The sequence below is a fragment of the Tamandua tetradactyla genome, chromosome 7 (assembly GCF_023851605.1).
Source record: "Tamandua tetradactyla isolate mTamTet1 chromosome 7, mTamTet1.pri, whole genome shotgun sequence".
Classification (NCBI taxonomy): Eukaryota; Metazoa; Chordata; class Mammalia; order Pilosa; family Myrmecophagidae; genus Tamandua; species Tamandua tetradactyla.
In genome coordinates, this window is record NC_135333.1 from 174,030,701 (window position 1) to 174,047,363 (window position 16,663).

General features: G+C 42.5%; 1 pseudogene across 1 annotated transcript in view; it reads right to left on the reverse strand.

The window, feature by feature from the left end:
• Positions 1-306: 306 nt before the first annotated feature.
• The window catches only part of LOC143690738 (putative tetratricopeptide repeat protein 41), a 39,277-nt pseudogene continuing 22,920 nt past the window's right edge, over positions 307-16,663 (reverse strand). The window contains exons 3-4 of the transcript XR_013179165.1: positions 15,022-15,462; positions 307-1,076 (exon numbers count right to left, since the gene is read on the reverse strand). The product of XR_013179165.1 is annotated as a putative tetratricopeptide repeat protein 41 (transcript). The remainder of the gene's footprint in view (positions 1,077-15,021; positions 15,463-16,663) is intronic.

The window sequence follows — 16,663 nt, forward strand, 5'->3', positions numbered from 1 at the left end:
AAGTCCTTAGACCCAGAGTTCTCTGTACAAGTAATTGTCATCCAGGGTGCTGCTTCTAGGTCAGCAGGTGTCTGTGATTGCCACAGTTTCCCTAACTCAGATTCAGTCCTTTTTAGAAGGGGAAAAGAATTTGATCTCACAATTGGGGCAGAGACTGGTAGTTCCCACTCAATAGCCATTTTCTCTTTTTGTTAGTGACAGAATCCACCTTTAGTTAAAGCTATATCATTATACAATCATCTTCAAGAAACATGGCTACTGGAACACGGCTCTACATTTTCAGGCAGTTCCCTCCAGCCTCTCCACTACATCTTGAATAACAAGGTGATAAGGAAGCAAAGCACCCAGCTGAAACCTCTATTTCCCAGCCTCCCTTGTATCTAGGTGTGGGTGAGTCACTAAGTTTGGGTTAAAGAGACATAAGAGGAAACGTTCGTGTGAAACTTCTGGAAAAGCTCCTTTTCTTCCATAAAGAATCCCATACCTCCTCCCCCAATATCCTTTCTTCCTCCAGTCTTCCTTCCCATTGCTTAAAATGCAAAGGCTGGTGCTCCAGCAGCCAAGAGCACCAGATGGAGCTGAGCCGCAGATGACTTCATGGAGCCAACAGAGCAGCCCTGGATTACCTGCCTACAGAAGCACATCACATGAGAGAGCAAACCCTGGAGTGTTAAGCCATTTAAGTCAGGTCTCCACACAACTCCTAATTTAATCAACCATTTTCATACATATTTATAGATTCATTTCTACTCAAGAAACCCTACTACAAGCTCTCCATTGCCTGTGACTCTCCCTTCCCATTACTCAGTAGGTATTTGCACAGATCAAAGACTTACTGAGAAGCTTCCACTCCACAGCATTTTGCAGGGACTGGTGCGGGAAGTACAGAAGGCCAGTGGGCTTCTCCTGGATCCACTGCTTGGTGGCACTGCGGAAGGCAGCCCAGTGCAGCGTGGTCACTTTGTAGTGAGTCCTGTAGCCAAGCATGTCCAAAAGCTGCAGTATCTCATCCTCAGCCAAGCCACAATGGGAGATGCTCAACAAGCACAGTGCGTCGGCCACCCAGCCATCCAGCCCTAGGCAGACAACATCACGACGATGATGATAAAAATAATAGCTAACAAGTGCCAGATATCATTCTAAATGTTTTGCATGATTAACCAACTTATGGGTAAATACTAGAACGGCCCCTATCTTGCAAATGAAGCAAGTACCCAGAGTCTTACGGCTATTAAGTGTAGGACTGGGATCTGAACCCAGACAGAGCCCACACCCATAACCATTAAGTTTCATGTGTATTTTCACAACACATCCAGAAATATGGTCACAAACTGACAAGCTTGCCAACTATTACACTAATCATTTCTGCAGAAAACTTTCTGCAGAAAAGGTTTCCAAACACCAAATTTACATTTATGGGTGTGAGAGGTTTTGCCATATGATTGTCCTCCCATCACATGATCAAACACACCACTTGAGCCAACTCATCATTTCTCCTCTGTGCCTTCACCTTTTCTACCGTAGGTGGATTTCTCACGGGCTTTCTCACCAAACAACTCTAAACAGACCCTGAAGACTCCTGAGAGAAGGAACAGCATGGTTTACTCTTCAGAGTTGATTTCCTGTGCTAGGACTGGGGAAGGAGCCCAAAGCACCTGCAACCTTTAAGCAAAGGCAGCTGTTCAACCGCAGCCATACAAGCCTCCTCTGATGCTCACCCGTGGCTGGGCATCCTGAACCTGAGTGGGGTCAGGCGGTCAGTGCTGGGAGGGGGAGTCAGCTGGGAGAAGGAGCTCTGCCTACTCCTAGAGAGGTGGGGTAGCAGAGCCATGGGCCACTTGGTCTGAGTGGTTCTTCCAGGGCAAAGAGACCCTGTTTCCACCTCCTGAGAGGTAGCGGGAAAGACATACTAAATTTGAAGTCAATTTTCTTCGTAAAGATACAAATTTAGGGGACTTCCGGAGAAGATGGCGGCTTAGTAAGACGCACGGATCTTAGTTTCTTCTCCAGGACAGCTACTAGGGGAGTAGAAACGATACAGAACAGCGCCCAAAGCCACAACAGAGATAAAAAAGACAGCGTACCCCATCCTGGAACGGCTGGCTGGCTGAGAGAAGCAGCTCGGGTGAGATCGCGGAGGCGCGCGGGCTTCACCGGGCGGGGCGGCAAGCGGCCGGAGTCACTCCCTTCCCCCTTCCCGGGCCGGCTGGGAGAATTGGACAGGCGGTCCCCTGAAACCGCCGCGGCTGGCGCCCACACCACGCGCGGCCCCCCGGACCAACTGAGAGAATTGGATCAGAAATCCCCAGGTCGCGGAGAACGGTGACGGGTGGGGGAGGCCCCTTCCAAACCCGTGACTCCCTGGGAACGTGCACTCTCCCGGGCGGGCCGCTGCCGCTGGCGCCCTCCCGCCACGCTTGTCACCCGGGCAACTAGGAAATTTGAACGGGCGCTTTCCCAGGCTGCGGCGGCCAGCAACCCTCCCCGTGTTCGGACCCCGGGCCGGCTCGAACTCTTCCAAGATGCTTCGGCTAGCAAACCTCCCGGACGGCGAGAGTTTTCCAAAGTTAAAGGTCCCACAGCACCTTTTACTGGTGGGACCCGCAGACAAACGTGTGCCACGAGCGCCACCTACTGGGCAGGATAAGAAAAACAGAACCCAGAGATTTCACAGAAAAATCTTCCAAACTTTTGGATCCAATACCCAGGGAAATCTGTCTAAATGCGCAGACGCCAACAGAAGATAACGGATCACGCTCAAATAATTGAAAATATGGCCCAGTCAAAGGAACAAACCAATAGTTCAAATGAGATACAGGAGCTGAGACAACTAATGCTGAATATACGAACAGAAATGGAAAACCTCTTCAAAAACGAAATCGATAAATTGAGGGAGGACATGAAGAAGACATGGGCTGAACATAAAGAAGAAATAGAAAAACTGAAAAAACAAATCACAGAACTTATGGAAGTGAAGGACAAAGTAGAAAAGATAGAAAAAACAATGGATACCTACAATGATAGATTCAAAGAGACAGAAGATAGAATTAGTGATTTGGAGGATGGAACATCTGAATTCCAAAAACAAACAGAAACTATCGGGAAAAGAATGGAAAAATTTTAACAGGGTATCAGGGAACTCAAGGACAATATGAACCGCACAAATATACGTGTTGTGGGTGTCCCAGAAGGAGAAGAGAAGGGAAAAGGAGGAGAAAAACTAATGGAAGAAATTTTCACTGAAAATTTCCCAACTCTTATGAAAGACCTAAAATTACAGATCCAAGAAGTGCAGCGCACCCCAAAGAGATTAGACCCAAATAGGCATTCTCCAAGACACTTACTAGTTAGAATGTCAGAGGTCAAAGAGAAAGAGAGGATATTGAAAGCAGCAAGAGAAAAACAATCCATCACATACAAGGGAAACCCAATAAGACTATGTGTAGATTTCTCAGCAGAAACCATGGAGGCTAGAAGACAGTGGGATGATATATTTAAATTACTAAAAGAGAAAAACTGCCGACCAAGACTCCTATATCCAGCAAAATTGTCCTTCAAAAATGAGGGAGAAATTAAAACATTCTCAGACATAAAGTCACTGAGAGAATTTGTGACCAAGAGACCAGCTCTGCAAGAAATACTAAAGGGAGCACTAGAGTCAGAAACAAAAAGACAGAAGAGAGAGGTATGGAGAAGAGTGTAGAAAGAAGGAAAGTCAGATATGATATATATAATACAAAAGGCAAAATGGTAGAGGAAAATATTATCCAAACAATAATAACACTAAATGTTAATGGACTGAATTCCCCAATCAAAAGACATAGAATGGCAGAATGGATTAAAAAACAGGATCCTTCTATATGCTGTCTACAGGAAACACATCTTAGACCCAAAGATAAACATAGGTTGAAAGTGAAAGGCTGGGAAAAGATATTTCATGCAAATAACAACCAGAAAATAGCAGGAGTGGCTATACTAATATCCAACAAGTTAGACTTCAAATGTAAAACAGTTAAAAGAGACAAAGAAGGACACTATATACAAATAAAAGGAACAATTAAACAAGAAGACATAACAATCATAAATATTTATGCACCGAACCAGAATGCCCCAAAATACGTGAGGAATACACTGCAAACACTGAAAAAGGAAATAGACACAAATACCATAATAGTTGGAGACTTCAATTCACCACTCTCATCAATGGACAGAACATCTAGACAGAGGATCAATAAAGAAATAGAGAATCTGAATATTACTATAAAGGAGCTAGACTTAACAGACATTTATAGGACATTAAATCCCAAACAGCAGGATACACCTTTTTCTCAAGTGCTCATGGATCATTCTCAAAGATAGACCATATGCTGGGTCACAAAGCAAGTCTTAACAAATTTAAAAAGATTGAAATCATACACAACACTTTCTCGGATCATAAAGGAATGAAGTTGGAAATCAGTAATAGGCGGAATGCCAGAAAATTCACAAATATGTGGAGGCTCAACAACACACTCTTAAACAACGAGTGGGTCAAAAAAGAAATTGCAAGAGAAATTAGTAAATACCTAGAGGCGAATGAAAACGAAAACACAACATATCAAAACCTATGGGACGCAGCAAAGGCAGTGCTAAGAGGGAAATTTATTGCCCTAAATGCCTATATCAGAAAAGAAGAAAAGGCAAAAATGCAGGAATTAACTGTCCACTTGGAAGAACTGGAGAAAGAACAGCAAACTAATCCCAAAGCAAGCAAAAGGAAAGAAATAACAAAGATCAGAGCAGAAATAAATGAAACTGAAAACATGAAAACAATAGAGAAAATCAATAAGACCAGAAGTTGGTTCTATGAGAAAATCAATAAGATTGATGGGCCCTTATCAAGATTGACAAAAAGAAGAAGAGAGAGGATGCAAATAAATAAAATCAGAAATGGAAGAGGAGACATAACTACTGACCTCACAGAAATAAAGGAGGTAATAACAGGATACTATGAACAACTTTACGCTAATAAATACAACAATTTAGATGAAATGGACGGGTTCCTGGAAAGGCATGAACAACCAATTTTGACTCAAGAAGACATAGATGACCTCAACAAACCAATCACAAGTAAAGAAATTGAATTAGTCATTCAAAAGCTTCCTAAAAAGAAAAGTCCGGGACCAGATGGCTTCACATGTGAATTCTAGCAAACGTTCCAGAAAGAATTAGTACCAATTCTCCTCAAACTCTTCAAAAAAATCGAAGTGGAGGGAAAACTACCTAATTCATTCTATGAAGCCAACATCACCCTCATACCAAAACCAGGCAAAGATATTACAAAAAAAGAAAACTACAGACCAATCTCTCTAATGAATATAGATGCAAAAATCCTCAATAAAATTCCAGCAAATCGAATCCAACAACACATTAAAAGAATTATACATCATGACCAAGTAGGATTCATCCCAGGTATGCAAGGATGGTTCAACATAAGAAAATCAATTAATGTAATACACCATATCAACAAATCAAAGCAGAAAAATCACATGATCATCTCAATTGATGCAGAGAAGGCATTTGACAAGATTCAACATCCTTTCCTGTTGAAAACACTTCAAAAGATAGGAATACAAGGGAACTTACTTAAAATGATAGAGGGAATATATGAAAAACCCACAGCTAATATCATCCTCAATGGGGAAAAATTGAAAACTTTCCCCCTAAGATCAGGAACAAGACAAGGATGTCCACTATCACCACTATTATTCAACATTGTGTTGGAGGTTCTAGCCAGAGCAATTAGACAAGAAAAAGAAATACAAGGCATCAAAATTGGAAAGGAAGAAGTAAAACTATCACTGTTTGCAGACGATATGATACTATACGTCCAAAACCCGGAAAAATCCACAACAAAACTACTAGAGCTAATAAACGAGTACAGCAAAGTAGCAGGTTACAAGATCAACATTCAAAAATCTGTAGCATTTCTCTACACGAGTAATGAACAAGCTGAGGGGGAAATCAAGAAACGAATCCCATTTACAACTGCAACTAAAAGAATAAAATACCTAGGAATAAATTTAACTAAAGAGACAAAAAACCTATACAAAGAAAACTACAAAAAACTGTTAAAAGAAATCACAGAAGACCTAAATAGATGGAAGGGCATACCGTGTTCATGGATTGGAAGACTAAATATAGTTAAGATGTCAATCCTACCTAAATTGATTTAAAGATTCAATGCAATACCAATCAAAATCCCAACAACTTATTTTTCAGAAATAGAAAAACCAATAAGCAAATTTATCTGGAAGGGCAGGGTGCCCCGAATTGCTAAAAACATCTTGAGGGAAAAAAACGAAGCTGGAGGTCTCGCACTGCCTGACTTTAAGGCATATTATGAAGCCACAGTGGTCAAAACAGCATGGTATTGGCATAAAGATAGATATATCGACCAATGGAATCAAATAGAGTGCTCAGATATAGACCCTCTCATCTATGGACATTTGATCTTTGATAAGGCAGTCAAGCCAACTCACCTGGGACAGAACAGTCTCTTCAATAAATGGTGCCTAGAGAACTGGATATCCATATGCAAAAGAATGAAAGAAGACCCATCTCTCACACCCTATACAAAAGTTAACTCAAAGTGGATCAAAGATCTAAACATTAGGTCTAAGACCATAAAACAGTTAGAGGAAAATGTTGGGAGATATCTTATGGATCTTACAACTGGAGGCGGTTTTATGGACCTTAAACCTAAAGCAAGAACACTGAAGAAGGAAATAAATAAATAGTAGCTCCTCAAAATTAAACACTTTTGTGCATCAAAGAACTTCATCAAGAAAGTAGAAAGACAGCCTACACAATGGGAGACAATATTTGGAAATGACATATCAGATAAAGGTCTAGTATCCAGAATTTATAAAGAGATTGTTCATCTCAACAACAAAAAGACAGCCAACCCAATTACAAAATGGGAAAAAGACTTGAACAGACACCTACCAGAAGAGGAAATATGGATGGCCAAGAGGCACATGAAGAGATGCTCAATGTCCCTGGCCATTAGAGAAATGCAAATCAAAACCACAATGAGATATCATCTCACACCCACCAGAATGGCCATTATCAACAAAACAGAAAATGACAAGTGCTGGAGAGGATGCGGAGAAAGAGGCACACTTATCCACTGTTGGTGGGAATGTCAAATGGTGCAACCACTGTGGAAGGCAGTTTGGCGGTTCCTCAAAAAGCTGAATATAGAATTGCCATACGACCCAGCAATACCATTGCTGGGAATATACTCAAAGGACTTAAGGGCAAAGACACAAACGGACATTTGCACACCAATGTTCATAGCAGCGTTATTTACAATTGCAAAGAGATGGAAACAGCCGAAATCTCCATCAACAGAGGAGTGGCTAAACAAACTGTGGTATATACATACGATGGAATACTATGCAACTTTAAGACAGGATAAACTTATGAAGCATGTAATAACATGGATGGACCTAGAGAACATTATGCTGAGTGAGTCTAGCCAAAAACTAAAGGACAAATACTGTATGGTTCCACTGATGTGAACAGACATTCGAGAATAAATTTGGAATATGTCATTGGTAACAGAGTCCAGCAGGAGGTAGAAACAGGGTAAGATAATGGGCAATTGGAGTTGAAGGGATACAGACTGTGCAACAGGACTAGATACAAAAACTCAAAAATGGACAGCACAATAATACCTAATTGTAAAGTAATCTTGTTAAAACACTGAATGAAGCTGCATCTGAGCTATAGGTTTTTGTTTTGTTTTGTTTTGTTTTGTTTTGACTTTACTATTATTACTTTTATTTTTGTCTCTATATTAACATTCTATATCTTTTTCGGTTATGTTGCTAGTTTTTCTAAACCGATGCAAATGTACTAAGAAATGATGATCATGCATCTATGTGATGATGTTAAGAATTACTGATTGCATATGTAGAATGGTATGATTTCTAAATGTTGGGTTAATTTCTTTTTTTCCATTAATTAAAAAAAAAAAAAGAGAGAAGGGGTAATTGGAGCTGAAGGGATACAGACTGTACAACGGGACTGGATATAAAAACTCAGAAATGGACAGCACAATACTACCCAATTGTAATGCAATTATGTTAAAACACTGAATGAAGCTGCATGTGAGGTATAGGTTTTTTGTTTTTTTTTTTTTCTTTCTATTAATGTTTTAATTCTTATTCTGTTGTCTTTTTATTTTTTTATTTCTTTTTCTAAATTGATGCAAATGTACTAAGAAATGATGAATATGCAACTATGTGATGTTATTAAGAATTACTGATTGCACATGTAGAATGGAATGATTTCTAATTGTTTTGTTAATTCTTTTTTTAATTAATAAAAAAAAGATACAAATTTATTAGAGCAAAAACGAGGCAGGGTATAATGTTGAATTACTAATGAATGTGGCTTTCATTCTAAGTATTTTCTGCTTTTCACTTCCCATCTCCACCCACTGCACCCCAGCCCCATTTTAAATTCACCCCCCTTAAGAAAAGGCTGTTATTTCCTTTTCTTCCACAAAAAATTCCATACCCCCTCCCCCAATACCTCCCATCCTTGCTGACATTTAGTTCTGGCATAATACCTTTGTTATATTCAGTGGAAGCATATTATAATGTTACTGTGGACTATAGACCCTAGTTTGCACTGATTGAACTTCTCCCTGTAAGCCAGCCATTTCCAACCCCCTACAATGCTGGCATCATTTGTTCTCCCTCATGCAAAAACATTCTTATATTTGAACATTTAATCACCACCACTGTCCACTTTACACATCCCTAAGTTATTTCAGTCTTTGCTCTATCTTCCCTTCTGGTGTCTTACGTGCCCCCAGCGCTTCTCCCTCAACCGTGCTCACACTCAGCTTCATCCAGTGACTTACTGTGCTACCATCAGGTAGCAATCACGCTATCCACTTCTGAATCTTTACAATCATTCTGGTTGCACATTCTGTACTCATTCAGCACCAAATGCCCAATCTCTACCCTCTTTCTATCTCCAGATAGAATGGAGTGTCTCCAACTTTAACTCTCAAAGTTCACTCATTAATGTTAGCTCGTATTAGTGAGACCATAGAGTATCTATCCTTTTGTTTCTGGCTAGTTTCACTCAGCATAATGTCCTCAAAGCTTATCCGCATTGTTATATGCTTCATGACTTTATTCTGTCTTACAGCTGCATAATACTCCACTGTATGCATATACCACAGCTTGTTTAGCCCAATACCTCCCAGAGTAATTTGGGGAGAGAATAACAAAGTATTTGCAAAGTCCCCTTGGGGGACTGGAGAGAAAGGAGGAAATATTAAACTTCCCCATCTGGGGAATTCCTGATATTCTCACAAGCAGTGGGAACAACCAATTCAATAGGCTGAGCCCTCGATCTTGGGACTTGCCCCTATTAAACTTATTCCCGCAAAGGATAGGCTAAGCCTACTTATAATTATGCCTAAGAATTACGCTCAGAGAGCATTTTTTGTTGTTCAGATGTGGCCTCTCTAAGCCAACTTGGCAGGTGAATCATTGCCTTCCCCATCCTACACGGGACATGACTCCCATGGGTGTAAACCTCCCTGGCAAAGTGGGATTCTTATCCCCCAGGGATGAGCTGAGACCTGACATCATGGGGTTGAGAAAGCCTTTGTGCTGGTTAGAAAATATTACGTACCCCAGAAAAGCCATATTTTAATCCTGATTCACTCCTGTGAGAGCAGCCATTTCTTTTTTTTTATTGAGATCTGTAATTTTTAATTTTTTGAACATTCGTAAGTTTTTATCATTCTGTTCTACATATATAATCAGTAATTCAAAGTATCATCACATAGTTGCATATTCATCATCACGATCATTTCTTGGAACATTTGCATCTCTTCAGAAAAAGAAATAAAAAGAAAACAGAAAAAAAGTCATACATATCAATACCCTCCACCCCTCCCCCTCATCGATCACAAGCATTTCACTCTAAATTTGTTTTAACACTTGTTCCCCCTATTATTCATCTTTATTCCATATCTTTTACTCGTCCGTTGACAAGGTAGGTAGATAAAAGAAGCATCAGACACAAGGTTTTCACAATCAAACAGTCACACCGTGAAAGCTATATCATTATACAATCATCTGTAGCCATTTCTTTTAGTGCTAATTCAATACTGTATGTTGGAAATTTTTTTATTAGGTTATATTCACAGAGATGTGACATACCCAATTGTGAGTGTGACCTTTGATTAGATGGAAATGTGACTCCACCCTCTCCAGGTGGTTCTTGATTAGTTTACTGGAATCCTCTAAAAGAGGAAACATTTTGGAGAGAGCCAGAAACAAAAACTCAAAGCTCACAGAGGGAGAGTCGACAGAGAGAGAGAGTGAGCCAACAGACACTTCAGAGCAGAGCTCACACAAATGCCGACATTTGGAGAACAGAGACAAAGTGTTTGGAGATGCGTGGAGCCCAGCAAATACTGCCATGAGATGGTGAGACAGTCAGAACCTGGGGAGAGCCAAGGGAAGCCAAGCGATGAAAGCCAGCCCCAGAGACGCAAAGTGAGGGACCCCACAGGAACAGAGGCTGGAAGCAACAGAGCCCAGGAGCAAGGGACCAGTGTGCCTTCTCAGCTGAAAGAGATGTTCCAGATGCGTCAGCCTTTCTTGAACTAAGGTCTCTTTTCCTGGATGCCTTAGTTTGGACATTTCCATAGGCTTAGAATTGTCAACTTGTAACTTATTAAATTCCCCTTTTAAAAGCCAGTTCTGGTATGTCACATTCCAGCAGTCTGCAAACTGGCATAGCCTTCTTCACCAAAAAGGAGAGAAAAGAAATGTGACAAAATAAAGTTTCAATGGCTGAGAGAATTCAAACAGCGTCAAGAGGTAATCCTGGAGGTTATTCTTACACATTATACATAAACCCCCTTTTTAGTTTATGGTGTACTGAAGTGCCTGGAGGAAAGTACCTGAAACTGTTGAGCTGTGTTCCAGTAGCCATATTTCCTGAAGATGATTGTTTAATAATATAGCTTTTACAATGTGACTGTGTGATTGTGAAAACCTTGTGTCTGATGCTCCTTTTATCCAGGGTACAGACAGATGAGTAAAAAAAATAAGAAAAAATAAATAAATAAGTAATGGGGGTATTTATTTATATAAATATTTTTTATTTGTATATTTATATAAAAATAAGGGGTAAAAAAATTGGGTAGATTGTAATACTAGTGGACAGTGAGAGGGAGGGGTAACAGGTATGGGATGCATGAGCTTTTTTCTTTTTTCTTTTTATTTCTTTTTCTGGAGTGATGCAAATGTTCTAAAAATGATCATGGCAATGAATATATAACTATGTGATGATATTGTGAGTCACTGATCATATACTTTGGATGGACTATATATGTGTATGAAGATAGCTCAATAAAAAAATTTTAAAAAGGGCCAGGGTGGTTCAGCAGGCAAAGAACATTTGCCTGCCATACCAGAGGACCTGGGTTCGATTCCCGGTGCCTGCCCATGTAAAAAAAAAAAAAGAAAAAAGGGTGTTATAGCAGAAATGCAGAGAGAAAAATCCAAGTTTCGAAATAGACTTTTGAAGAGCAAAGCAGAGACAACAGCTTGAGCAAGCAAATTTTGAGTCTCAAAAGCCTGCCTTGAACCAGGGTGTTTTGCAGAAAATACTTATAAGAAAATGGGAGCCTAGATTGTAAGCCCTTACAGCAACCACACCGAGTCTGCAGTTATAAGTGTATTTCCAGACTCTGGACATGGCGCTATTCTGTATGTCAGCTGGTATTTCCCTGGAACTTTAGTAGCTCTGTGACCCCTAAGACCCACAAAAGGAGGGCTGCAGCCTGAACGTTAGCACAGCTCTCTACGGTAACAGGTAAAGTGACCAGAAAAGAGATCACGCCTCAACCAGAGACAAGAACAAAGCAGTCTGGTGGGACGAAGGTAACGCGAATACAGGGCAGAAGATGATGTGTCTGCTCCAGACCTTCACCTGTAAATGCGAATACAGGGCAGAAGACGATGTGTCTGCTCCAGACCTTCACCTGTAAATGCGAATACAGGGCAGAAGACGATGTGTCTACTCCAGACCTTCACCTGTAAATGCGAATACAGGGCAGAAGACGATGTGTCTACTCCAGACCTTCACCTGTAAATGCGAATACAGGGTCGAAGACGATGTGTCTACTCCAGACCTTCACCTGAGAATGCGAATACAGGGCAGAAGACGATGTGTCTACTCCAGACCTTCACCCGTAAATGCGAATACAGGGCAGAAGACGATGTGTCTGCTCCAGACCTTCACCTGTAAATGCGAATACAGGGCAGAAGACGATGTGTCTGCTCCAGACCTTCACCTGTAAATGCGAATACAGGGCAGAAGACGATGTGTCTGCTCCAGACCTTCACCTGTGAATGCGAATACAGGGTCGAAGACGATGTGTCTACTCCAGACCTTCACCTGTAAATGCGAATACAGGGCAAAAGACGATGAGTCTACTCCAGACCTTCACCCGTAAATGCGAATACAGGGTCGAAGACGATGTGCCTACTCCAGACCTTCACCCGTAAATGCGAATACAGGGCAGAAGACGATGTGTCTACTCCAGACCTTCACCTGTAAATGCGAATACAGGGCAAAAGACGATGAGTCTACTCCAGACCTTCACCTGTAAATGCGAATACAGGGCAGAAGACGATGTGTCTACTCCAGACCTTCACCTGTAAATGCGAATACAGGGTCGAAGACGAAGTGTCTACTCCAGACCTTCACCTGTAAATGTGAATACAGGGTTGAAGACGATGTGTCTACTCCAGACCTTCACCTGTAAATGCGAATACAGGGTCGAAGACGATGTGTCTACTCCAGACCTTCACCCGTAAATGCGAATACAGGGTCGAAGACGATGTGTCTACTCCAGACCTTCACCTACCGTGTGAGTCCAAAGGCAGAGAGGGTTATTATGTCTAGAACCTAAAATTTCTAGAATACATAATTACTAAATCAATGTCTGCATAGCTCAGTTAAACAGCCCAAACGCCTGGAGTCCAGAAAAGGAATGAGGCCTTGTAATTCTGTACAGCTTAATATAATATCAAGATACCACTCAGACTACGGTGGACTGATAATTAAAAACTACTGGTAGAGTCCCTAAGGGTCTGAAGGGAAAAAAAAAAATATATATATATATATATGTATATATATGTATGGAACTATTAAACCTTCCCCTCTAGGAAACCCCAGTACCCTCTCAACCACTGGGGACTCCCAAGAAAACAGGCCAAGCCCTGGATTTTAAGGCTGCCCTTAGGAAACTTATTTCTGCAGTCCAGAAGCTAGGACTACCTATGACATGTCCTAAGAGTTGCTTCCAGGAAACCTCTTTTGTTGCTCAGATGTGGCCTCTCTCTCACTAGGTCCAACTTGGCAAGGGAAATCATTGCCCTCCCCACTACGTGGGGTGACATCCAGGGGTGATAGTCTCCCTGACAACATGGGGTGTGACTCTCAGGGATGAGTCTAGCCTGGCACTATGGGATTGACAATGCATTCCAGACCAAAAGGGGGAAAAGAAGTGTAATAAGGCATCAGTGGCTAAGAGAGATCAAATGGAGTCAAGAGCTATTCTGGAGGCTACTCTCAAGCAAGCTTCAGTTAAATAGTGTTAATTACCATGGTTTGCTAAACCCCAACCAACATCACACCTGTTCGCTCTTAAGAACATATAGGGTTCTAACTGAGAGTCTATACAAGTTTCATGCACTAAGTTTGCTTTCTGGAACCTATAATTTCCAGAGGGTTCCTAGGCCAAATAAATCCTGAAACCCAGAGGGATCAGCATCTCCAAGTGTATCAACTAATTACATCCCCCATCCTTTAGTGTCAACACCCCTTCTCGATATGAAAAAGTCAGAATGGGTATTGCCTAAAGATCCCTATAGAGTGGGAGAAGGACCAACAGAGAAGAAGGAATTAAAAGAGAAAATAGGATTTAACAAACAAGTATAACTGCTGAATCACTATATGATATTTCTTTTAGCCTCCAGTGTTTTGGAGCAGCTAGAAGGAAAAATCTGAATTAGTGGAATGGTAACCCATAACAAACTCTGAAATCTGTTCTGTAACTACTTGTGGAAGTGATCTTTGAAAATTACTGTTTTTCTTTCTTTTCTTTGTATATATGGTATATTTCACAATAAAAAAAGTCCGCCTTGAGGATCAAAAGACAAATTGCTGGGTGGGCCACAGTGGCTCAGTGGCAGAGTTCTCACCTGTCATGCCAGAGACCTGGGTTTGATTCCCGGTACCTGCCTGTGCAGATCAAACAAACCCCAGACAGACAGACACACAGGCATCCTCACAGAGCCCAGAAACAGGGGGTCACCAAGGTCTGAGGCCCATCTGGGGCAAGTCTATCTCGGTGGAGGACAGCAGGAGCAGACGACAACCCAGCCCCAAGGCCCCAGGCTCTTCACTCAACCCTCCATGTCACTGGAGGGACACAAATCCTCAGTGGACCGAAAGAATCCTGAACTGACTGAAAACAAACTAAATAGACAGGATTAACTTGAATTCACTAGATTAGGTTTCGGCCTTCAGGAGGACTTAAGGCTCAAAAGGGAGACTGTGCTGTATTAGAAAATAATAAAGGCCCACTTGTGAAGACCCCCGAGAAATATGACTGAAATTATTTTTAGCATAAATATGTTCCATGCAATATATGGAACAAACTTATACTAAAAAGTATTTGTAGTTGATCTGTAATTCAAATAATCTTAATATAAGTACGCCCCATGGAGTGTTCGGGACATACTGACACTAAAAGATTATTTATCATTTATCTGTTATGCATTGTAAGTGGGAGTCCTGCCTTTTATCCGACAGCCCTACCTCCCGCCCCTCCTGCTGGCCCCAGGCAGGGACCCTGCTAGGTTTTCTCCCCATTCCTCACCCCGTAGACTCACACGCAGCCTGTCGGCTCCAGCCCGGGCCTACCTTCTCCAGAAGCCACTGTGCCTGAAGTTGCCTTTCTTTGTTTAGAAGTTCAGCTATAGTCTTCTATCCAGCGTTTCAGAATCAGTTCCCAGAGCTCCTGAATAGAGACCACCTCCAAGTACTCCTTCATACACTGAAACTCATTTCTGTAGATTCTATGTTCCTTAAATTCATTGGCTAGGATTGTGAGTTTCAAAGGATTCAGGTTTGTCTTCTTCCCCAAAGCTTGTTTGCTTTATTGGAAGGGGTCTTTGCTGGGAATGAAGAGATGCTGTCTGAAGATGTTTAGCTTTGCTTCTTCATCTACTGTGCTAATGAGCTCCACTGTCCTCACGTCTGAGCAGGCAGACAGCGATCTGTAGGACAGGCTGGAAGAGGGGGTGCTCATGAAAATCTGCAGTGAGGAGAGAGTGAGAGCGGCAGCCAGGAAAAATCTTTTGCCTGGTGAAGAGAGTCAAAGATGGTTTTTTTAAAACGTATTGTGGTAACATATATATCTAACACAAAATATCCATTTTAACCAGTTTTAAATGTACGACGCAGCATTACATTCACAATGTTGTGCTGCCACCACACCACCCAGTCCCCAACCTTTTCCATCACCCCAAAGAGAAACTCTGAGCCCACTGAGCACTAAGTCCCCATTCCCAGCCCACCCTGGCCCCTGGTCACCTCTCATCTACTTTCTGTGTCTACGAATTTACTTATCCTAGATACTTCAAGATTCAAAGACTAAAACTTTAAAGACTTTAAAACTACTTTGACAATGGTTCCACAATGGCTCCCCACACATTGGTAGGCGAGACACAGGGAGCAGGTGTACCATAGGTGGGTGTCAGGGTCACTGACAGTAACTTCTGAGACCGAGCAACATGGTGAAAAGAAACCACCAAGGGACGCTCGATGGAGCCCTACCCGAGTGCCTCCCCACCCTTTATAAACGCAATGGTACAGTGTGGACACCACAGAGAGTCCTCCAGACAAGTCATTTAATGAAGCCCACACTCTGAAGAATGTACTGCAAGTGACAGCCAAGGGAAACCTGAGCGTAACACTGAGCAATTCCACAGAAAAAGAAGACTTTCTACACTGAAGAGCTGTCACTTGGAGAAGCACTATCATAAGGTAAACGGGTGCACGCTGGAATAAGGTGGCCAATGCCTATAAAAGCACTGAAACAGCCTCTGCAGCTCTCTGCCTGGCCGCTTACCCTGCCATGCTGCTGAGCACATCTTCCCTCTCCGTTATCCACCCTCTAGAAAGGCAGAGGCCCAAAGCTTCGCCCCTCTCATCCCAACAGGCCGCCCGACCGCGGGCCAGCCCCTCCAGCCCCTCCAGCCCCTCCAGCCCCTCCAGCCCCTCCCTCCAGCCCTCCAGCCCCTCCCTCCAGCCCCTCCAGCCCCTCCCTCCAGCCCCTCCAGCCCCTCCCTCCGCCCCTCCAGCCCCTCCAGCCCCTCCCTCCAGCCCTCCAGCCCCTCCCTCCAGCCCCTCCAGCCCCTCCCTCCAGCCCCTCCAGCCCCTCCCTCCGCCCCTCCAGCCCCTCCAGCCCCTCCCTCCAGCCCCTCCAGCCCCTCCCTCCAGCCCTCCAGCCCCTCCCTCCAGCCCCTCCAGCCCCTCCTTCCAGCTCCTCCAGCCCTTCCGG